The sequence below is a fragment of the Frieseomelitta varia genome, unplaced genomic scaffold (genome assembly GCF_011392965.1).
Source record: "Frieseomelitta varia isolate USP_RPSP 00005682 unplaced genomic scaffold, Fvar_1.2 scaffold_934, whole genome shotgun sequence".
Lineage (NCBI taxonomy): Eukaryota > Metazoa > Arthropoda > Insecta > Hymenoptera > Apidae > Frieseomelitta > Frieseomelitta varia.
The window spans coordinates 360,220-382,415 of NW_025110739.1; the positions used below are offsets into that span (position 1 = coordinate 360,220).

General features: G+C 34.6%; 1 long non-coding RNA gene across 1 annotated transcript in view; it reads left to right on the forward strand.

Annotated features, from left to right (window-relative positions):
- The first annotated feature begins 7,025 nt into the window (after positions 1-7,025).
- Positions 7,026-22,196, forward strand: part of LOC122537852 — a 32,315-nt gene continuing 17,144 nt past the window's right edge. The window contains exons 1-2 of the long non-coding RNA XR_006308706.1: positions 7,026-7,447; positions 7,619-7,675. This is a non-coding gene — a long non-coding RNA (uncharacterized LOC122537852). The remainder of the gene's footprint in view (positions 7,448-7,618; positions 7,676-22,196) is intronic.

Below are 22,196 nucleotides of genomic sequence, written 5' to 3' on the forward strand. Positions count from 1 at the left end.
GACTTGAATACTTCATCATTGTATTATCATATTCAAATATTAACGCCCGAAATCCAGCGAACAGGTTCATTTGACGAGAATCAATTGCAGCCGATTAATGTAAATTGCGACGATCCTCGCTTCTCTCCTTTTTTTTTTTAATATTTATAACATCGGTTTTTTTTTCTTCTTTTTTAGTAATAATATCTGTGACACATTCTCCTCAAACTTGAATAGATTATTCATATTGAGCCTAAATCTGTATAGGTATTATTATTTTCGAATATGTTGTAGTGTAGGAAGTATAATGGGTTTTTGAACTCAGTTACAAGATGAAGCAAACGTTTATGGTTAAATATTAAATAAAATAGTAATTAAATCGTAGAGACCAACATATAGAAGAACGAGAAAGTCATTATCAAAATGATTTTATTATATATATTTCCATTTCTGATTACTATTAATAAATTGTTTATACAATGTTTTATAAAGATATAAAATTAAAAATTGTGTAAGGTCAGATTTTCGTGGAAAGATTTATGTTATTATACTTACTTATTATACATTTTCAGATTCATCATATTTATCAATTCACAATTTTCCATATGTTCGTTATAAAATTACACGAAGTTCATATTTTATCGTGAAATGTATCAAAATGCTTTGTCATTTCAATTACATAATCTCAAGAACTGAAATGATATTATTTCAAATGTACTTTTTAATTTTACAAACTGTATTTATTAAAAATTTTGTTTACAAATTATGTTACATAAAATTAACACAACGACACTACACGTTATTTTTATGTTCTTTTCGCGTCGATCGTTCAAATATGAAATTTGGTTAATGAGTTATTTGATCGAGGTATTTGATTAAGAAATCCACCCATATCTTAGCATTCAAAGAACTCGTGAATTCACTCAAGGTTTGCACTAAACTGTCCTGAATTTACCGCATACCTAGTTTGCATATCATTAATAGCTCCGAAAATGTCGAATTCTGTAGTAGATGGTGTAGATACTTCAAGGAATAATTTTCTCTAATCTAATTCTGTGTTAAGAATAAATCGTTTTCGAAAAAAGATTTTATACGAAATCACAGTTAGTTGAACCAACACTTTCGTTTTTCATTTGACGCGCGTTTAGATGATAATCGAACGGTGTAGCAAGGGTTCTAAGGGAAGAGATACATCAACCCGTATGATCGATAGATTTTAGATACGATGCAGATGGACACTCCGCTATAAAAATTGTTTTATAACTTTTGAGGAGTAAATTTGATCACGCCATTTAACCGTACGATCACTTTATCTCTAGTTGTTTTTTTTTTCCTTTTTGCATTTGCCTCACTTTGCTTTATGGCTTATTGTATATAGATAGAAGGCGCAAACTCGTGACATACGATCTCCGTTTACAGCACATTATTTACTAAAGAGATACGTGTTATAAGTTACAAGCAATGTATTTCCGATGATAACGTTCATAAAAATATGATGGAAATAGATTTATTAGATTCTATATCATAATTTGTTTTTGTTTGGAAGGAATTTTATCATAATCAAAATTTTACGATATTATTAATTCGCGATTGTCGACCAATTTTAAAATAATTCGAATTACTTCTCTGTTTGAATTACAGTGACACTTCAGATTCATAAAATTTTCTACTGAAAAATTACAATGTAATCTTGTAACCATACTCGGTCTGATATTTATCTGATGTTTCAGTCTGATCAGTTACCGTTTTAATAAAGTGTAGTAAATACTTCACTCGAGATTCGATCAATTATAATACACGCAGGCACATGATTGCACAATTAAAGTCGCATTAAGTCCTGACCAATGATGAATCATAATTCTGAATCATTGAAAAAGGAAAGAACCCAAAATGAACAAAAGAGTCGTCTCACGATATAGTGAATCTCCTTTGTCGCACCAGTTTCATCGCCCTATAGAGCAATAGAGGTTCGCACACACCTAGCTAGACGGATCCGAAACGCCTTCGTTTGACGCTGTTCGCTGCACCATGATGTGTACCATGTATTATCGTCGTCACTTGACGCGAGCAACCTGTTCCGACAAGGAAGCCACGAAGAAGAGGAGATCGGTGAGCGACAGGTGTGCCCGGCGGTGTGCTGAAGATTCGTGTGAGAAAGGGGAGGAGGACCACGTCCGATAGCAGAGGCGAGCGTAGCCGTGCCACGACGTCTCGCAGTAATTAGGCAAGCTAATCACCCTCGGGCATGTTATCTTAATGGCCGCCGTTATGCCGTGACATCACAACTACCCTACCCCCCTGTCCTACCGGTAGTTTAATTGCTCCGATAGGTTCCGTGCGCGCCGTGTCTCCTCTCTACGAATATCGGGTCAGTGTCGATGGGCCACCAACAATGGAGGCGGCTGGTATACGCTCTCTTCCGGTCGCCGTATCAACCGTGAAAACGTCCTTGGAATCGCGAATTTAGCCGGCAGCCGGCCCCGTAACTGGTCGCTATAATTTCACCAACTATCACTGGGGCGCTATCGCTTCCAGTGATAGTGCTCGAACATTGGATCTCTTTGCGAGATTTATCATTTTACCTGCGTGTGCCTTGTTACGTGAAAATGAAATTTTTAAGCTCGCTTTGTCGATATGTTTTTCTTTTTTTTTTTCTTTTTTTTTTATTGTTTTCGAGTGTGAATAACTAGACCGTGAATCTACTTTCACGAGCACAATTTAGAAAAACGGGAAAGTGGGAATTTGTTGTGTCCGCTGGTAAATTTGCTTTCCACATTTTTACATCCCTAAATCCATCCATAAATTATATATAGACAACTTATAATACAATTATACATATGTAAATTATATACAAATCCGCAGTTTATAGACGAGTGTAGTAATTTGTATTAAGTTATCAAAATTTGTTTAATTGGTTTTGCATTTAATCTCTCCGTGATGGAGATTGGTAAAAAGTAGATCGTAGATTTTGATGCATTTGTGCGAAATTTAAAAGGTATGAAAATTTAAATGTATAAAATATTTAAAGTAGAGTAGTCGTCATAAATTTTCAATTAGATTTTGTTTCTTTATTTGTACCAAGCATTTCGTAAAAGTTGGCAATCTAGTAACAGAGTTTAGTGAAACAAACGACTCGAAAATTCAGCAACTTAATCCCAGATCGTTATGGCTTCCAATGAGTCACTTAGTTAAATGTACAGAAAACAATATTACTACCTTTTCCTGTAAATCTTTTTTAAGTGATTTTCCATTTTAGTCTTTCTGCGCTAAATTTCCTATATTAATTTGCTACTATAATTTTGACCGATATTCAGTATTTTGAAAATGTTTTTAACTGTCGTTGTCACAGTGAAATACCTGAAGAAGAAAAAAAGAAGAAATTAACTAAATGTTGGTTCGTAGATTCAAGAAAGCGTAGCAAACAAGACTGAACAAAATTGGATAGCAAGCAAGTATTAGAAAATACGATGACATGTAAAAGGTCAGAGGATATACTAGGAAATGACGAGAAAAGCTTGGTCCCTTGTGACTTCTGTTTTCATCTTCATCTTGCGGGAGAAGTCCTATAATTTCTCTCTGTCTTACATCTTAAATTCGTATTTTTACTTTCTCCTTAACTTGGCGTACATTTCATGGAACATGCTATGTTTCTTCAGATGTTTCTTGGATGGATTTTGTTTATTATCATTTAGGAAATAAAAATAATACACGAAATTTATTTATTCGAAAACAAAAAGGATCTGTCATTAATCTTATGTTTTTTTTAATAATAACTGAATCTGTATACAATTTTATGAATGCTCGAAATTATTTCTTATTATACATACAAAGAAATCAATAATTATATTCGTGTCTATCATAACGTCTGTGATATTCGAATTATTTCGTTTTCAATTTTTATCTCACACACAACCAAGTAATTTATAATAAATAATCCAAACTGAACGAACGTTGCGAATATTTATCTTTCACATTTGTATATCCATGGAAGCACTCGAAAATTTACCACAGAACTATAATTTATCACGTGTACATTGTATGTGTTGTATAAAACATTCTAGAATTTTAATAATAAGAGACAACTATTACTCACTGAAAATTTGAAACCATTCTGGAAATATATTTATTAGAAGCTGCAAGATATTTATCGTAAACGTATATTTAATTAAAAATTAATCATGTGAGTAATAAGGTATTATAAGTATTAAAGATGGTTCGACTAAATATTGAGGTTAATTGATATAATGGATTGTGGCTGTGTCTGGATATTTTTGTGACCTCTGCGAAATATTAAATATCTTGTAATTTCTATACAGTGTTTCTTGTGATATTAATTGCAATATTTCTTGTAATTTCTATTTTTACATTTGCTTCAAACTTGACCAGTATGAAATACCAGAATGTTTTATATAATATATAATTATAAAAATATCATAAGAACAACTACATTCGTTTGAATTTGAGGCATTTAATTTCATTCGATCAAACACAAAAGAACGACAACAAATTTTTAAAATCATACGTAGCGGGTAATCCAATTGCTACGTAATTAGAGATCTGCAACAGGGCTGTAACAATTGAGGATATAAACATCATATAAACACATCCAAAAGTCGAAAAAACGGCACTGAACGAATTCGTTATAAATTGTTTCAGCTCGTCCACCAAAAACTATTTACTTTTTCGTTGCTCGAACGCATCTCTGCTGCTCCTCTCACCCCCTACCATTTCCTAAATCAAACGAAACGCCAGAAAAAGGCAGAGATTGAGGACGACGGGGCCGGACGACGCGGAGCGTTTCTTTCGCGGCGGGATAATTCCGCGTTGTTCTCGTGGGGGAGGCAAGAAGCGATCCGCAAAACGATCCTCGCAAGAATGCAAATAACGAGCAGGGCCGTTATCCCAGGGCGTTCGTTGCATTAGCGAACGGCGCTCGTTGCGCCCGGCGAAAGATAAATCGCCCGTAGTCCCAGCCAAACGAGTACACGTGGGAAAGCAATTCCGTGTCTCCGCAGCCGGTGGCTGAAGGATACGCCGTGCCGGTTGTTCGGCCGCTCGTGTCGCCCGTTTTCTGGCTGCTGCCGCACTTAATCCCCTCCCTCCCCGCGGTCATTGAATTCCACCGGATTTTACAGGACATTAAGACGTATCCGTCGACACGTAAAAAACCGAGTCTCTCTGTTTGGCGAGAGCGAGCCTCGGTTACACGTAAACGCAATTAACTCGGAAGCGGAGGGCGAAACCAGGTCGAACGTAACGTGCCAAGGGGGTTGACGATCCGCGATTACGACACTGGTCGGACAGAACTCTTGGCTGGCGAAGAAGAGGTTCGACGCAAGAAGGAGCAGGGTTCGCTAGGAATATTCTAATGATGTGTAATTGTGTAGTATCGTAGGTTATTATCGTAGAGGTATAATATAAATAATGTTTATTTAATGAAAATGATGATACTAGAGCAACAAGTAATTAAATAAGATTTAATTATTTTAAAATAACTCAAATATATACTCTTTTAACAACACAATTGACACTTTTCAGAAAAAAATTTTCCCTTGTTTAAGAAACTCTGTTACAGTCATCGCGTAGTGGAATTTTTTTAATAGAAGAGCGCGACATTTAAATGGGAATTCAACCCATCTTAATAATTGTTTCTAGGTAATATACTAAAATTTGATAATGGATTCAATTTAGTGAAAGCGAAAGAAAAGATTAAATAATGAAACGTAGTGTGAATGAAAGTTGACAGAAAGGAAATGAAGGAAACTTTTCTATCTTTATTTGTCTCTGTTTTATATTAATAGTTACAGAACGCTTCGAAATAAACGTCGTTTCAGATTGATGGATGTTACGTGCGATTACAATTTCAATTGCATGGAAGTAAGGTTTGCGAAAAGGATGCAAGTTCGGGCCGGGAAAGTCATTAAGGCGGATTTTCTTGAAGGGAGTGTTTACGAGTTAAGGTCGGGGAACGTGATCACAATGAATATTAATGCGGGCAAGTTTGAGCAGAATAGAAATATCGACGTCAGTCTCCGGCAACTGTGGGCTGATTTGAATTGAACTAACGCCGGCTAAAGCTTGAGGAATATAAATTGAGCAGTCCAAGAGGAGAGGCGAACAGGGCAGGGGGATGTTTCTCGATATTCTGCATCGCTGAAATTTCACTGGGTACACGGTCGGAATCAATATCGATCCACCGCTGGATCCTTGACCAGTGAACACCAAACTGTAATTTTTGTAATTATATTTAAATAACCGAGAGCCAGCATCATACACGAAATTTAAATTTCGTTGATTAAAATGGTTGATCAATAATCGATACAGCGCTGTGTAAAAGTATTGAAAGAACAGTATCGTTGGAAATTACATAATTAAAATAGTAGATTCTAATATTTGTAATAGTTTCTAATATATTGGTCGTTACAATAGACTCTGATATTTACAATTGGTTCTAATACTTAATCATTTACTGCAATAAAAGTAAGTTGTAAATTAATTGTTTAACTTGTTAACTAAGAAGACAAGTTAAGTAATAATGATTTCTTTTATCGATAGATGTATTTTTAATACATTACATTGTTTCTCTTGAATGAAATTTGATATCGTTAATGCTTTTAATAAAGTTTTAAATACAAAATAGCAGAGGCTGTATACAGTGCGAAGAAATATATTAAATATTAGAACTATAGTAGTATATATTGAATATAATATGATAATGTATGGTTGCGTGTATATCAGAAGTAAAATAATTTGCAATGGAGATTCTATTATAAGTGTGAATTGTGCACGGAAATCTGCAGTTTTAGAGGTCGATTACATTTAAAGTTTAAAATTTCCTTGAACAAAAATCTGTTCATCTTTATCTAGAAATATCCCGAATATAGAAATAACCTGATCAACAGATTAATAGATAATTATTGACAGTGAAGTTTGAAGTTTAAATAAAGAAAAATTGCACGAGGCAAACTCTTCTGAAACTTTCGTGTTTATGTCAGATATCTCGCGATGTAAACTTATTTGGTAGACGCGGTTGACTTCTATTTTTCCTGAAAAAAACTGTAACTCAGTGGAAAAACCTTCAACACATAAGTCGAACGTCACAGTAAATACGTAGTTCAAGGCAGAATTGATTAAGATCCGAAAATAGTACGGTTAGACAAACGATATAAAAGACGAGTATGTGTTTGTTACCATTCGTTTCTTGCGTCAGCATAATGAACTCGAATACGGACCTCGCTGCTACTGCTGCGCGAACGTAAACTGCATTACAGCCGCATTGTGATGTAAATTTTTCAACGAGCAGCAGCTTTCAAAGAATTTCGATTCCACCGGTGAATTTTCGGTGGAACAATTTTCGTTGGCGCAATTTTCATTACGCGATTTATTATTATTCGTGCGCATTGATTTTTACAAAGTAGGAACTGCGTCGATAAAACGGAGAGACTCAATTGACCGAAGAGAGAGAAACGTAAGAACCTAGAGTTAAACATTACTTGGATGAAGTAATTACTTGTAGCAATATGTATTTCGTTAATAATATTAAAAGTAATATCTGATTTTCTTTTTCTTAAATGTTTATATTTAGTATTTTGCAATTTAGATATCGTAACTAACTGGATTCTGTTCTTGTTTGTTTCAGGTAAGCTCTTGTTTCTTTCGCTAATGTCGGACCGAAATTGGCGTGATTGAAAAATGAGTGAGTACCGCCGTTTGTTTTGATGGTTTCAATTATTAGAATTATTAAATTATTATACGTTAATTAAATTACGGTGGGTTATTATTTCTAATACTAATTGTAGAATTTTCTCTCTCTCTAATGTCCGCGATAACTCGAGTCGATGGGTGCTATTTTTTAGCGGCGTGACGCCACGCTGTCTCGCAATAATTCTGCGAAATTTAAACAGGAAGTTTTATTTTCGTTATTATACGCCGGCTGGAAGTCTGATTAAAACTGGACACCGGCCATTTTATGAATATTAACACCAGCCTTGGCAACCATGGCAAGGTAACACTTCGCGCATCCGTGTCTATTGCCTTTTAATTGGACTTTTTCGTCTCTGCGCAAGTTTTGAGACGTTTTCTCGTGTGACTGAAGATAGAATGATGGAAATAACGGAACAGGATCAAATAGCATTCGTGTGTCAATTTTCTTTGAAATGTTTGAAAATTTTGGAAATATTTGATTTCATTTAGGAAAAAGAAATTAATATTTATCCGTCTCTTGCAGTATAATACATTTGTTGTAATATAGGATGAAATAATTCTTCGAGATGTATGAATAAAACAAGTTTTCATAATCTGTCTTTATGCTCGAAATTATTTGGAATGTAAGAAAATTGCAATTTAGAGGCTTTTATAAACTATAATAATAAAATATAATAAAAGTACTCGTGCGATTAATTTAATTAAAAAGTACTTGTACAATAAACTACACAGCACGGAATATTTCTTTTCAAATCATTGAAAAGAACTCAAAAAGAATTCATTGAAAAGATATTGAGTACTTGCAATGTAAATAAATTGTTATTAAAAAGTTCGTCGCGAATAATAAAGTTTTTAATTAAAGGCAGAATGAAATAACGGTCCTTAGCTGAAAGAAGGAATGTAAAAGAAGAAAATATCGATTAGTTTCTTTTTTTTTTTGCTCGTTTCCTTTTTCCTTTTCTTGTTCTCGGCAAAATTGAAAATATTATTCCAGAGTGAAAATATGTAAAAATGTTGGAACGTTCTTTTCGCTGTAGTTGATATAAATGAAACTCTAGAAGTTTTCTCGCTTCCAATTAAGCATTGAATAACGCTGCAAGGCATTTTCAATCATCGTTTCGGCCAATTACTATCGCCGATCATAAATCCATTTGTATTTCCTTCCATCGAATCGACGGAACGGGCAAAACAAAGATCAAATTCAATCGAGCTATCTCTATTTGAAGTATCACCAGATGTAATAAAATTCACGTAATATTTTAGCTGTTGCGAGTTCGATTTATTCCGTATCCGTTTCGAAAACCTATTTACGTTTACGTATTTATTATTTCGTCCATGTATGAACATGTTTGTGTACATGTTAATATCACTAAAGCTAATGAGAAACCATTTGGCTCACTTATTTTTCTTACGTACGCGGGAAGAATGCAATATACAGTGGATGTTGTGTAAAAATTTTAACAACAGTATAAAATGCAATTCATTTACAATTATATTTCCTATTTTTTTCACGCTTTATACTTTCGCTACAATTCTTTAACGAATCATCTGTAGAGTTTTTGCTAGACACTGGCAAAGTTTGAAACTTCGGCTATTATCTTACAGCCGAATAATAATTAAAAGATCTGTGTAAAGGGACGAGTGACATAATACTGACCGAAAACGTACTCGTCACTCCACTCACGAATAATCTCCAATTACAGTACGATAGGAAAGACACTGAAAACGAAACTAAATTCCACGATCTCCGTTCGTTGCAGTCGGCGATTTAATTTGAAAGAAAAAGATCGGCGAACCGGTTGAAAGCCAGTCGGTAGCGACGTTAGAATGTTCACGGGTATCGCGATACCGATAATACCCAGAGTCGGCCGGCTACCGATTCCCCCGTTTTATTAAAATTCAACATCGTACAACGGGGGCCGCATTTCCATTGCTCGAAGCGCAGCCGTTCATGTAATTGCAGAATGGATGCGCATTGACCGGGAATCCGACTTTTCAACGAAGCGTCGTCGCTTTCAATTAAGCGACCCGGGGCCTCGGGGTCGAGCTTTTCGTAGCCCAGGACCAATTCTCATTTCGGCTAATTACCACCGACTACCGTGTATAAATTCGCGAAATTTTCGTTCGCCGTCTAGCTTTAGGACGGGGGCCGGGTGGAAATAGGAGGATGGAACGAAACGAAACGAAAGGGAAGAATAAGGGGAAGAGTGAGGGAGGGGGGGGGGGGAATAGCGGAAGGCAAACAGCGACGAGATCCTTTCGATCGGCTTGATGAAGCTTTCTTCCCTTTCGTTCTTCGTTCTCTTCTACCTCGCTCGTTTCTCTTTTTCGTCCTCTGCGCCTCGTTTCTTCGGTCCTTCTCCCCCTACTCTGGTATTTGTCTTTTATCATTAGCTCGTTTCTTCGTCCCGTTCTCTCTCGGCGCTCTCTGTATGAAGCGAGGTAATTCCGAGCGGTCGTAATCAATCCGCCCCTATTCCCTCCCCACCCGCGATCTCGCTTTTAAATATTTCTCTTTTTCTCGCCGTCCGGGCTCGATCGAACGTGTAAATTAGATATCCAAGTTCTTTTCGTTTTGGAAGGCCAATTTCAGCCCCTCTCTAGAGCTCGTGGGCCTGGATAATGGCATTTTCAGGAACGTTAGAGGCGTGCAAATCGTGCAAACTGCGCGATTTGCAGGTGAATTAGCTTTTGTTAATTAAAGAAGTATTTTCTTTTGTTTCCTTTCTTTTTTTTCCGTGATACTTTCGTATTTTGGTTAATTAATACGATTGAATGATAGTACATCGAATGATCTATTGATTATCGTTGTCGTATCGTGTTTGAAAATTTAAACGAATGAAATGAAGTAACTATTTTGAGAATGATCTGTGTAAATTGTATTATCTTTAATTATCTAATCTTCCTTTTTTTTATTAATATTCTTCAATACGAAGTATTTATTTTTTAAATAGTCTTTAAAAAGTTCAGATCTTTTCATCTTATTCGTTTGAAAATAATTCAAGGAAAATCTCAGACGCTTGGATATTTTGAAAACCTATAAATCGCCAATAAAATTGGTACAAGCCCACAATATCGTGATCTCAATCCTCTATCGTACAAATGAAAATTACATATCCCACACATCTAAGATCTGAAAATGTTATTTTCTGTACTTTGCTACTTTGTTGTATTCCATCAGTACTAGAAATATTTATAACAATTGTTAGTTACCAGATGCGAAAATTAACATTTTTGTTTTAAACGACAAAAAAAAAAAAAATACTTAAAGTTATAGAGAACGAGATGGTCTTCTAATTTTTGTTTTCTTATTAATTTTCAATGTTAACTTTCAATGTTGCAACAAGACGGTACGCCGTACGCTGGAATAATTTCTAAAAAAAAAGAGCTTGACTCTTTCGATTCTAATGAGAGAAAACAAGAAATTTTCAGAAGCTCAAACAACGACAACTAATTTAATCCCCAAAATCATCAATAAAAATAGAACTGTCACGAGCACACGGTGTCGTGCTATTAAATTTTCTTTTTAATTATCCAACTTCCTAATAGGAAGCTCACATTTTTTAATAAAAAATTTTCGATCAAAATGCTCGAATCCCTCGAAACTACCTACTTCGTAGTTACCTACATCCAAAGTCCAAATTGCCAATGAAGTCGGCTACAAGTGCACAATATCATGCTCTACTTGCTTCCTTAGCGATCGTTCAAATCTGAAAGTTCACCTGGAAAATCAAAGCACCGGGGAGATTCGCTCGGTAAAAGGTAGAATGGTCGTTGGCTGATTTTCATGCTATTCATTCCGGGAAAGTTCTCCGGCTACGTTTCGCGGCTACGGAGAATCAGGCGTAGTGGAGGAGCCATTTCGAAAGCAGCTGATTCCCCTCCCTTCACGCAAAGTTAAACCTTTCTCCTTTTCCCTTTTTCTTTCCTTCCTTTCTTTTTTTTTTTTTTTACTTCTGCCTGACGCGATTCTTTCGAGGCTATTCTTGGTGTCTTTCGCCCCTCCTCGTCCCACCCTCGGTGCTATTTTAATGGTAGAAATAATGATTGAACATTACGGTAACGGTATTTAACTTCTGGCGGGCGCGCGCGCGCTCGCGTCGACCACCGCCATTACGAGCCAGCCGTTAGAGATGAGAAAAGTTGAAATGGGAAATGGAATTGGATGCATAACCCGGCTAAAGTGGGGGACGCAAGGAAAAGCTGAATCACCGCTGGCTCACTTTCCACCTTTCCTTCCCGCGTTCTTCCGATTCGTTCGATTCACCCTCGCCTCTTGTCTGTCTTGTCTGTCACGGCCGTCTATCTCGGCCAGATCCATCTCGTATCGTTTCGTCTCGTTTTCCTTTCGTTAGGCCCTGTCCCTTCGACTCGAACCGAGCACCGATTCACCGCATCGAGTGTAAATACTTCGCCAAGTATTTACGAGAAGCGAGATGGTTCGCTTGACACGGGCTATTCGATTGAAACAGTCGAATTAATTATTAGTTGAAGATGTGTATATTCTTGATTGTTATTTATGTGGGGTGTTTCCTGATTCTGCATGTCAAAAATGTGTCGGGAAGGGAAGGAACAAAATTTTTTTTATCAAAGCCTTCGTTCTCGAGCGAAGTTTGAAAATTCATCGAGTATTGAATTTAACTAATTCTGAACGCGACGGAAAAGAGCAATCGATAGGAGGTTTTCGAGTAAATCAAGTAAATCAAATTTGAGAATTTATCGAGAATTTAAGTAATTACAGGCAGGAAAAAATAATTGACAAGGGGTTGTTCCACGTGCAAGTGAAATTGCGTAGAGTAAAATTTTTCTGCAAGATGCTTCGCTTTCGAGAAAATCAGGTTTGAAAATTTATCGAGCTTAGTCTTTATGTAAGAGGATTTCGCGAATCATTTACTCGAAATTACGCGATAACCTTGCGAAGCAAAAGAACTGGAAAATTAATTTACGAACGCAATAATTGCGCAATGTTTAACGAAATAGCTTTTCATTCGGCTCGTTCGATCGGACTTGCAATTAGTAGCTGAAGCAGCTCGTTCTCGAGAGATTTTACTTTCGCGCCGTGTATTGTGGATTCACGTCTCGCCGTGAAATTGGTCTGGATTATTCCTTTGAGGCAGTTTACGATGAAGCACAGTTTACGAATTTCATAAAATTAAAATTTTAGGAACTTGCCTGAGACTCGAAAGAAAGTTTTTATGAAACTTCGATGCAAAAAATTTTATGAAACTTAAAAACGAGTTTTACGAGCGTCCATAAATTTCGGAGAATTAGACGGTTTTGAGTAAATGCGTACAGACTGTGCTCGGAAATTACGACGGGACATGAGATCAGCAGATGATTCCACATGCGCAAAATAAATCGAAAAGAAAGAACAGTATTTTCTTCGTTTAATTCTGAGATGTTTTAGCTTATTAAAGGTTCAAAGAGAATAAATAATATTACACAATAATCGAAATGTATTTATTATATATATTTTATTTATGTATTTTAAATACATTTAAGTTTCATCAATATTAAACCTTTACATGATAATTTTAATTATTTTAGAAAATTAAAAAGAACTCGCATTAATAAATGAACGAATGAAAAAACATACATATATTGTATTTAAATTCAGTTATTCGCGCGAAGAAAATTTAAATTACAAAAATTAGAAATAATAAGAAATAATAAGAGTTCAATCACCATTTTAATTGTGCAAATTGATTTAATTATTTTAATCGCTTTATTTTCCAACGTGCTTGGATAAACGAAGTACGTATAATTTAAAACTACGACGAGATGGAGCCACACTTTAATTTGGAGCTTTCGATAACTTTCTTTCACATACACATACGAATAAATTTGGAAATTAATTTCTGAACGTAATTAAATATCCTTTTCATTCGTTGAGAATATTATCAATTTTTACTTCACAAAATACGACGACGGTTGTATTCATTGTGCGTATTAGAAATTTTATTAAAGAAATTTAATCGGAATACCTCGGTATAAATGTTTCGTAGATAAAAGTTACGAGATTTCGTAATAAATTGCGAAACAGTACGAAAGTTTCGGAAAATTACTCGAGAGAGTAAAATATCTTTTTCTCATTTTCTCTAACGTTTTATCATCCTTGATAAACGCTGAATCTTTTTGTGAACTACGTGTTCCGAATTGTAGTTGCGTGATGATAGAATAACTGGATTTTATCAAGAATCAAGATGGACAGAAAGAGGTTATTCAATTTTAACTTGGTGTAAAGTTCGTACTAGAACTACGTTTAAATACAACATTTCTGAGATATTGTAACTACAAAGTATGTAAATGCCGCCGCTGTTGCAAAGTTAAATAATCGTGTTATCGAACTTGCCGCTCTCGAACGTTCGGGGGTTTATTTAAATTATCTTACGTAAGATTTTACTTTTAAAGTTTTTCAATCGTTGTCTCGAAACTCTGTTTGTAAATTCAATATTCAAACGTGATCGTGTAGTTTGTTCACCGTCGCTTTCAAAAAATTGTACAGTACACGGTGGAATATTTTATTATCGCAGAAGTGGAATCTAATTATTTTTGTTGTTCAAAATTCTTTGTCCATCTCGTGTTTATATAACTTTATAAACAATTACAATTTAAAAATTAATTACTGATATCTATTTATGTGCTTTTTGTTTTGTTAGAAAAATATTTGTGGCGCTGGAGTAAATAAATACTTAATAGATGAAATATTATACTTAACGAATAGAATAGGATATGTTCAATCGAATAGCTTCAAACGAAAGTCAAAATCTAGGGTAACGCCTTAATTAATTTACACAATTCCATTTCATTCTCCATATTTTCCCAGTTGTACGAGAATTGTTGGCCACTGCTAAACCAGATAAGCTTCATTAAAATATTAAACACCTAATACATACATGTGCACGTGACAAATATCTTTTTCCGCAAATATCGATGGGATTACTCGGTCGTCATATTCGAAGTATCGAGTCAAGTTTCGTTGAGGTTCATTACGGACCGCGGAATAAAATGGACATATTGTTTCACATGATTGCAATTATCGCGTAATTACACAGCGTATTCACTCAGAATTAACTCAGCGTTTTTCCTCTCCGCTACTTCCGTTCTCCTTCTCGTTCCTACCTCGCTGGTTAAACTTTTATCGATAATCCTGGCTGCTGTCTGCACCCTCTGGCTAGTACTACTTTTAAGTTTAACGAAGGTTAATTGAAAGTACTGACAGCCAAAGAAGAAGTGGAAGTAGAAGAAGTAGAAGAAGTAGAAGTAGAAGAAGAAGAAGAAGAAAGTTATTTACTTGTTTCCTCTGCGAGATTTTTTTTTCAGGTATCTTGATTTCCAGTGAAACCAATGTTGAGAAATATCAGATAAATTAGTTGTTTCTCATTTCTCTATTTTCTATTCTGCTCTTTTCTCTCGCGAAGGGACAACGGAACGGGACAATTTGAACGCGATTTCATTGCAACTTCCTAAATTCGGATAAATTTGGAGTCTCGGGGTAATTCATAACGAATTTTATTCTTAAAGTAGCTTCTTTAAGACTTAAAACGCAAAAAACTGAAGTGAAGTGCTGCTTCTTCGCAGTTTTCGTTACACTTGAGGGGTAATTAAATTCGTTATGCATTATTCGTTTCATTATTTCAAAGAATTAAGAAATTAAATCATAGTGAAAATTACACATCAAGCATAAATGTACATATTTTCGTTCTTTTATTGTAATTTATAAAATTAGCTGGATTTCATTTATTTCTCATAAAACATAATATGTAGCTTCTTTGTTATCCAGAAATATTCACTATAACTATGTATACAATTGAAATGAACAAATTGCGTTCAATTTTAAAGATTTATTGGCCACAGTGTTATTAAATGAACTCTTCGCCTTATGAAATTTTACATCATTATTGCTAACTTCGTCGCTGAACAACTATGCACGTTTAATTAATCGTTAGGGGTGACCGATCGTCATATTACTCGGCAAACTCTCGGAGAACTTCGCGGCAAGAACCTTCTTCCATGGGAAACACTTAATATATTGTAGCAAAAACCATAATTACGATCATGATTTTACAGGAGCGAGTGAATAAATTGAACACAATATTTCATTTTCAAATTTAGGTGGACAAACGTTCCAAGATAGCAATATAGAAAGTTAAATGACAAGACTCGTACTCATTTACTTGTTTATCGCGTCGAAGAAAATCTTCCAGATCAACTTGATCAATTTAAATATTCTGAAGTTTTTTTTTTTTAATTTCATTACGTTGTCAAATAATTGAGAAAGAATTGTACGGATATACCTGAATTTATATACTCGTTAATTTTATTTTAGTATTGGTATCGAAATGGTAAAAATGACCAATTCATAATTTTTTTTTTTTTTAATATTTTATGGTAAAATAATGATTTTTCTTAAACTGTACGAGTCAAAAGTTGTGCCGACAAATTATCAAAATTATCATTCCATTTTCTGGAAACAATTTTCATTATTTCAATGAGAAAAGAAATCAAAGTTCAAATTCAAGTAAGTTCATGCCGAAACCATTTAATTTTAAAGAGTTATCCACTTAACGACGTATACAAATTTTCGGCATTATTTAATTAACTGTTCAATTTAATTTAATTACTGGGAATTAAGCGCAAAGATTTGCTTGTTATTTAAACAGGTATAAATAAACTAATTGCAATCAATTTATAGATATTAAATCAATTATAGATATCAATTTATAGATATTATAACGATTTATTATTTTTGGATTGCAGTGATTCTAATTTCTAATATAACTACTTATTGACCGAAACCGATTGATCGAAATTAATTGTGATTTGCAAACGCAGTTTGAACGTTTTGTAAATTTGTCACCAACAAAGATTTAGCCAACTCCGCGTTTGAATCGATCGATTTGACTGAACAGAAGGTTTCATCCATCACTGAGAGCAAGTTCGAGTTGCCCGTAATGTCGCGCCGTATCGGTCGAGCGATTGTGACGCTTGTCACAGGGCGGAATACAATCGTAAGGAGTTGCGATTAACGCGAGGAAAGAACAAGCACGGTGGAAGTAATTAATCCTCAAAGTCCTCCTTAGGGCTAGATCTCCGCTCGTGAAGTTTCGATGAAACTTCCATTCACTGGAGTTCCTTAACGAGGCTTATACACGCTCCAGCCGGCCAGCCCTTACAAATCCACTTCACACGGTCTCGTATTAATTACATGCATGCGCCGCGGTGGATCATTAGCTGCTGATATCTCCAGACAGAGCAACCCTCGACCTGTACAATCGACCTGCGAAAGTTCCCCCGGGGATTAGTTTAAAGCTCCGCTAAATCTCTGACCATTCCCTCCTCTATTTGGTCCATTTTTGCGTAAATTTTTTGATTTATCTGATTTTTTTTGAGTTGATAATGCACTCGAGAAATTAGCATTTTTTATCGTGCGTCGGTGAAACAAAGTGAACCAAGTGGTACAATGCAATACAATTGTTTGTTCACTGGCAACGTGTTCACTTTTTTAATACTAGAATTATCGACGGTTAAGATATAAAACTGGTACCAGAGAAATTAGAATACAAAAAAAATGGAAAAAAGTCCACGATACAGTAAAGAACACAAGCTTTTATTTATTATCATTTATAGACTTTTTTTTTAATTTTTGATTTTTCAGTTTTTGAAAAGATATTCAAATATGTATATTTTAGCCTTTTCTTTTTACAAAATTGTAAATGAAACTTCCTAAGATAGAAACATGTCAAATGAATTACAACGTATAAAATATTCTGATGTAATTCTTAAGAATTATTTTTCGCTAATTATTTTTATCATATTTTCATATTATGTTGTACGTAGTACGACAGATTTAGTTAACAGAGTGGACAATAAAAACTTAATAGTATGAAATATTAATGGTATATTAATAACACGCATTATGTGTTATAATTTTTATTTGCACGACGAATAAGTCAATCTTATTTATTGAAAATGGATAATTCACATCATGCTCGTGATAATATATGTTTAAAAATAGCTAATGATACAACGGTATTTCAGTACTAATTAATTCAATTCATTAATTTTCGATTTAATAATTAATAAATGTGTGAAAGACCGATGCTTCGAAATACATCTCGTGTCAACATTAACGAACGTTTCCAATATATATATGTTCGCAGATATTACTTCTCATTATAGACAATCGATAATTCATAACGCCTATCACGTATAATCAACACTGATAATTCAGTTTCTTGGGTATTAATATTCTTGGTTATTATAATATATAATATCAACAAGTTTCAAAGACTGAACAAATTAACATGTACATTATTGCCGTGAATTTGAATGAATATACATGCATATGTATGTAGGAACATTGATGTTTATTAATTCCTCGTTAAATCAACTTCTTAATTAATTCAACTTCTTGATTAATTCAACTTTATCTCCCCTTGTGTGAAAAATAAAATACGGCAGAGATTAGTTTAATTAGTTTCTGAAAATTCAATGAAATTAATTTTACATGTAACGAGAGATTAATAACTGCTTGTCTGTTGGATAATGCGAATAAAATGATATTATTTGCAGATGTGTCAAGTAAAATATCAATGTCAAATAGAAATATCGCCAAACGATTTAGATAAGCAGTTTATGTATATGTCATTATAAATAAATGTATCGAAACTGGGAAAGACGAGTTAACTTGTCATTGGAATTATCGATGTTAATGCTTATTCGTTCATTCACGTGGAATTTCGGTACATCGCTCTACTCGTATTAATAAATAAATTATAATTTCAAAATTTAAGAGGCCATGATGAAAATGATTCATGTGCAATGGTTTGTCTTTTTCGAAAGAGAAAGAGAAAGGAACGATTCAGCTCAGAATCCAGAGAGAGATCGTCCGCTTTGAAAAATAATTTACCAAAATTATTCTTCCTGCCAGCGTGGCGACTGAAATTCTTCTACCGTCTCCTCCTCTTCTCGGATCGAAATTTCTCTTTTACGTCCCGACTCGCTCAGTCGACCGACATTATTTCCCCGCATTAATTTTCCGTCACGTAGCCGTCATAGATTTTGCTAAGGCCGGTTCGTGAGCAGCGAGACACGCTCGTAAATTCGTGAGAATGCCTCGGCGCTCTTGCGAGAACATCGCAGAACTGTTCGTACCGCGGCGTTTTATCGCCTCGGGGATGAGATAAGGGATAGCTGGAGATTATGTATCTCGCAGTTCCCAGGTACCCTCCTTCAGAAAATGTTGCCGTTCCTCGAAATCATTTTCCGCCGGTGTGTTTCCAATTTACACGCGATGTTGCTCACTGCTCCCGCGCGTTTAAAAACCCGTTGCTCGGGATTTCGTAATACTTAACGTGCACATCTGCTTCCGTTCGATTCTTATCTGATCACTTTGTCGAGTTGGAGTTTTTTGGTATGAGGATTATTTGTTGTTCCCTCTATCTCGTAATTTGATTATATCTGTGTTGCATTAAAGTATTAACGACATGTTACGAATGTTAACTCGTTCTGAATCTTATGCGAAATGTTCTTTATCCCGAGCTAATTCACACCAGCAATCGTTTTCCCTTTTTTTCTTTTCAGCTATAGTCGAAGTTCAATTCGTTTCTTACGAGGACCAATTCTTTAGGTATTTACAAGTAATTAGTATTTATTTAGCTTTTGTTTGTTTCATCAACTGTTGGTTATATTAATTTTTTATTGAAAGCACTTGAAAGTAAAGAAAATTATTTTCTAATTTTTATTGAACGTGTATAAATAAGTTTAACTATTGGCTCGATGAATGAAATGAAACAATCCATTCTTTCACTATTTCCTTTTTGCCAAAAATTTTTGTTCTCTTGGTATTCTACTCAGACGTATATCAGTTTTTTTTATCGAGTAAATTTATATCATATTTTTTTTATTTTAATCATCTTTTTGACCTGTCACTTTTACTTACAATAGATAATCTAATACTAGACTATACATATACCAGTGCCAAATCGCGTTTGGCTACACGTACATGTAAAATGCAATACATAGTTCTGCCAACTATCTAATATCAACAATAATTTCCTTGATTGAATATTTTAGTACATTGCGTGTAAGAATCACGTCTGTCATTATACAATATAGTAGATAAAAATAAAAATAGAATAGTAATAAAAACAATGGAAACTAAAATAGTATGTAAAAATAATAATAAATGACAAGAGGAGCATATTCGTGATATATATTATAATAATGCGTACATAATAATAATACGTGAATTAATTTATATGAAATTACTCCATTACTCGCCAATTTCACGCGAGTTCGATTGGTCAGAGCATTAGTATCTTCAATCACCTGAAAACGAAACCGCCGATTACATATTCGCGGGCCTAATGGCACCTTGGGAGATTTTCGCTCCCCGAAGGAATTGGAGAAAGATTTTCGCAACGATTTACAGGCATCGAACAGTCGTAAATTAGGGGCAAGGGATGGGCAAACGATAATCGTGAACGTCGTAAATCCCGTGAACCTCATTTCCCAGCCACTTATATCTGTCACCTAATACATTTCTCGTAGGCCATTAACGCGCTTCTGTACGATTGTTGGCATATATTATCCAGTGGCGATGCATCTCTGGACGCTTGCCCTCAAACGGAGCAACGTGCAATCAGTGGAAATTGTTATTTAGATCAATTTCGATATTTCGACTTTCGACATTTTGAAAGTGGAAAATAATTTTGACGATACTGTGTGCAAAGTATTGATACTGGCATAAAGAGGTCTTCGTGCATCATGCATTGTATATATTTCATATGTATAAATGAGAAATATATTGGACGTTTCAAGGATAAAATTCAATAATTCATTAGGTTTGGTTTAAACATGTTTCTAAAATCTCGAAAATATTCTCTCGATGTTGCTGAAATTTTTTCATAAAATATATGAACAATAATATGCCTGTGGTAATTTCGTAGCAGATTTTGTTTGTTGCGATTCATTCATGATTTCCTTTAGGTCTTTTGCAAATTTAATTAATAAATGAATTAGTGTCTGTGTGATTTAATATCCTTGTCACTCTTTAAACATTTAAAATCCCTAGCTGCATATAGACTTTCGTGGGAAATATTCTTTATATAGACGCGTTCAAAAAAAATTTGATACCGTGCTTCTATTATCTCACTTATCATTTTAATGAAAGTGCAGAAAAGAACTTCGTCAGATTTTTCTTTTCCGTTTCTTCTTGTGATAAAATATCGAGCATAGGTTCCTTGTCGTTTCGTCTAAATTTCATTTGTTAGACAAAACAATATTATTTGTGAATCCTTTTTTCGTAATCCCTTATTCGCAACAATAAGTTATCTGTACTTTCATTCGTTTCAATTTTCAGTTAAAATCTGTATTAATGAAACATCCGTTATATCTCTATTTTTCAAAGGAAGTATCCTCGATGTAATTTTATTTTCGAAAAGGGGAGTTTATAACGCCAGGAACGTGAAAGCATAACATCATTAAATATTATATCCGTTCGGAAGTTGGCGCAATCTCCAACTAATTTTCCAACAGTCCAAGAAAGTAATATTTTAACACGTTTCAGTAAATTTTCAGCCACGTCGGCGAAACGCCGCGCAGTGGTTTTGAAAAACTTTTATCTCGTCGTGTGTATGTGTGTGTTATTGCTCTTTTTGATATGTTGCCCCCTGCCCCCCTTCCGTTCCCTTTCTCTTGAGCGTTATCTCGCACCGAGTTACGAAAATTTCACGGCATTTCGCTCGCACGAAAAATAACGACACTGATAAAACAAACACCTTTAAACGCGTACCACCTAATTCTGCCGCTTAACCCGCCTGTTCCGCGGGTTTTAATTTATTACCGGACTTAAAATGGTTTACACTACGGGAAACGTAATTGCTATGAATTCCTCTTTTTTTCTTTCTCTTTTTCTTCTTTTTTTCTTTTTTTACGGATGCATCCTTTGAATTTTAATTCTTAACTCGCGATGTATGATTGCGGTGAATTCGTAGCATTGCGTTGTAACTTAAACATTACATTGTCCTGTAAATTGTTGGCGATTGCTGTTTAAATTTCTCAAATTTTGGTGGCTCAGTGAGATCACTTTGGGTACTTTCGTCGAATTTTTTTCAAATTCGAAAGTAATTTACGCACCTTTGTTAAAATCATTTTCATACTTTTCTTATAACGAAAATTTTGTAACTTCTTGTAACTTTAATGTTTGTTTTAACTTTGTTTTAAATTTCAAATTTATTCAAATTTGAATAGTTTCGTTGAGATCATAGTAAATTTGTAGCTCACTGTAACTTCTGTAAATGTTAAGTGAACACAAATGTGAATAATTGCTGTTCAAATTTTTTAAATTCAGGCAATTTATCGATACGATCACAAGAATTTGGTTTAACGATAAACACGTCGTTAGACAACAATCACCGTGCTCATCTAATTGTTGAGTATAATTGCTCGCTAAATTGAACGAAGCCTAAGTGCCTCGGATATGGACTAAATTGAGTGGAGATTGCTTC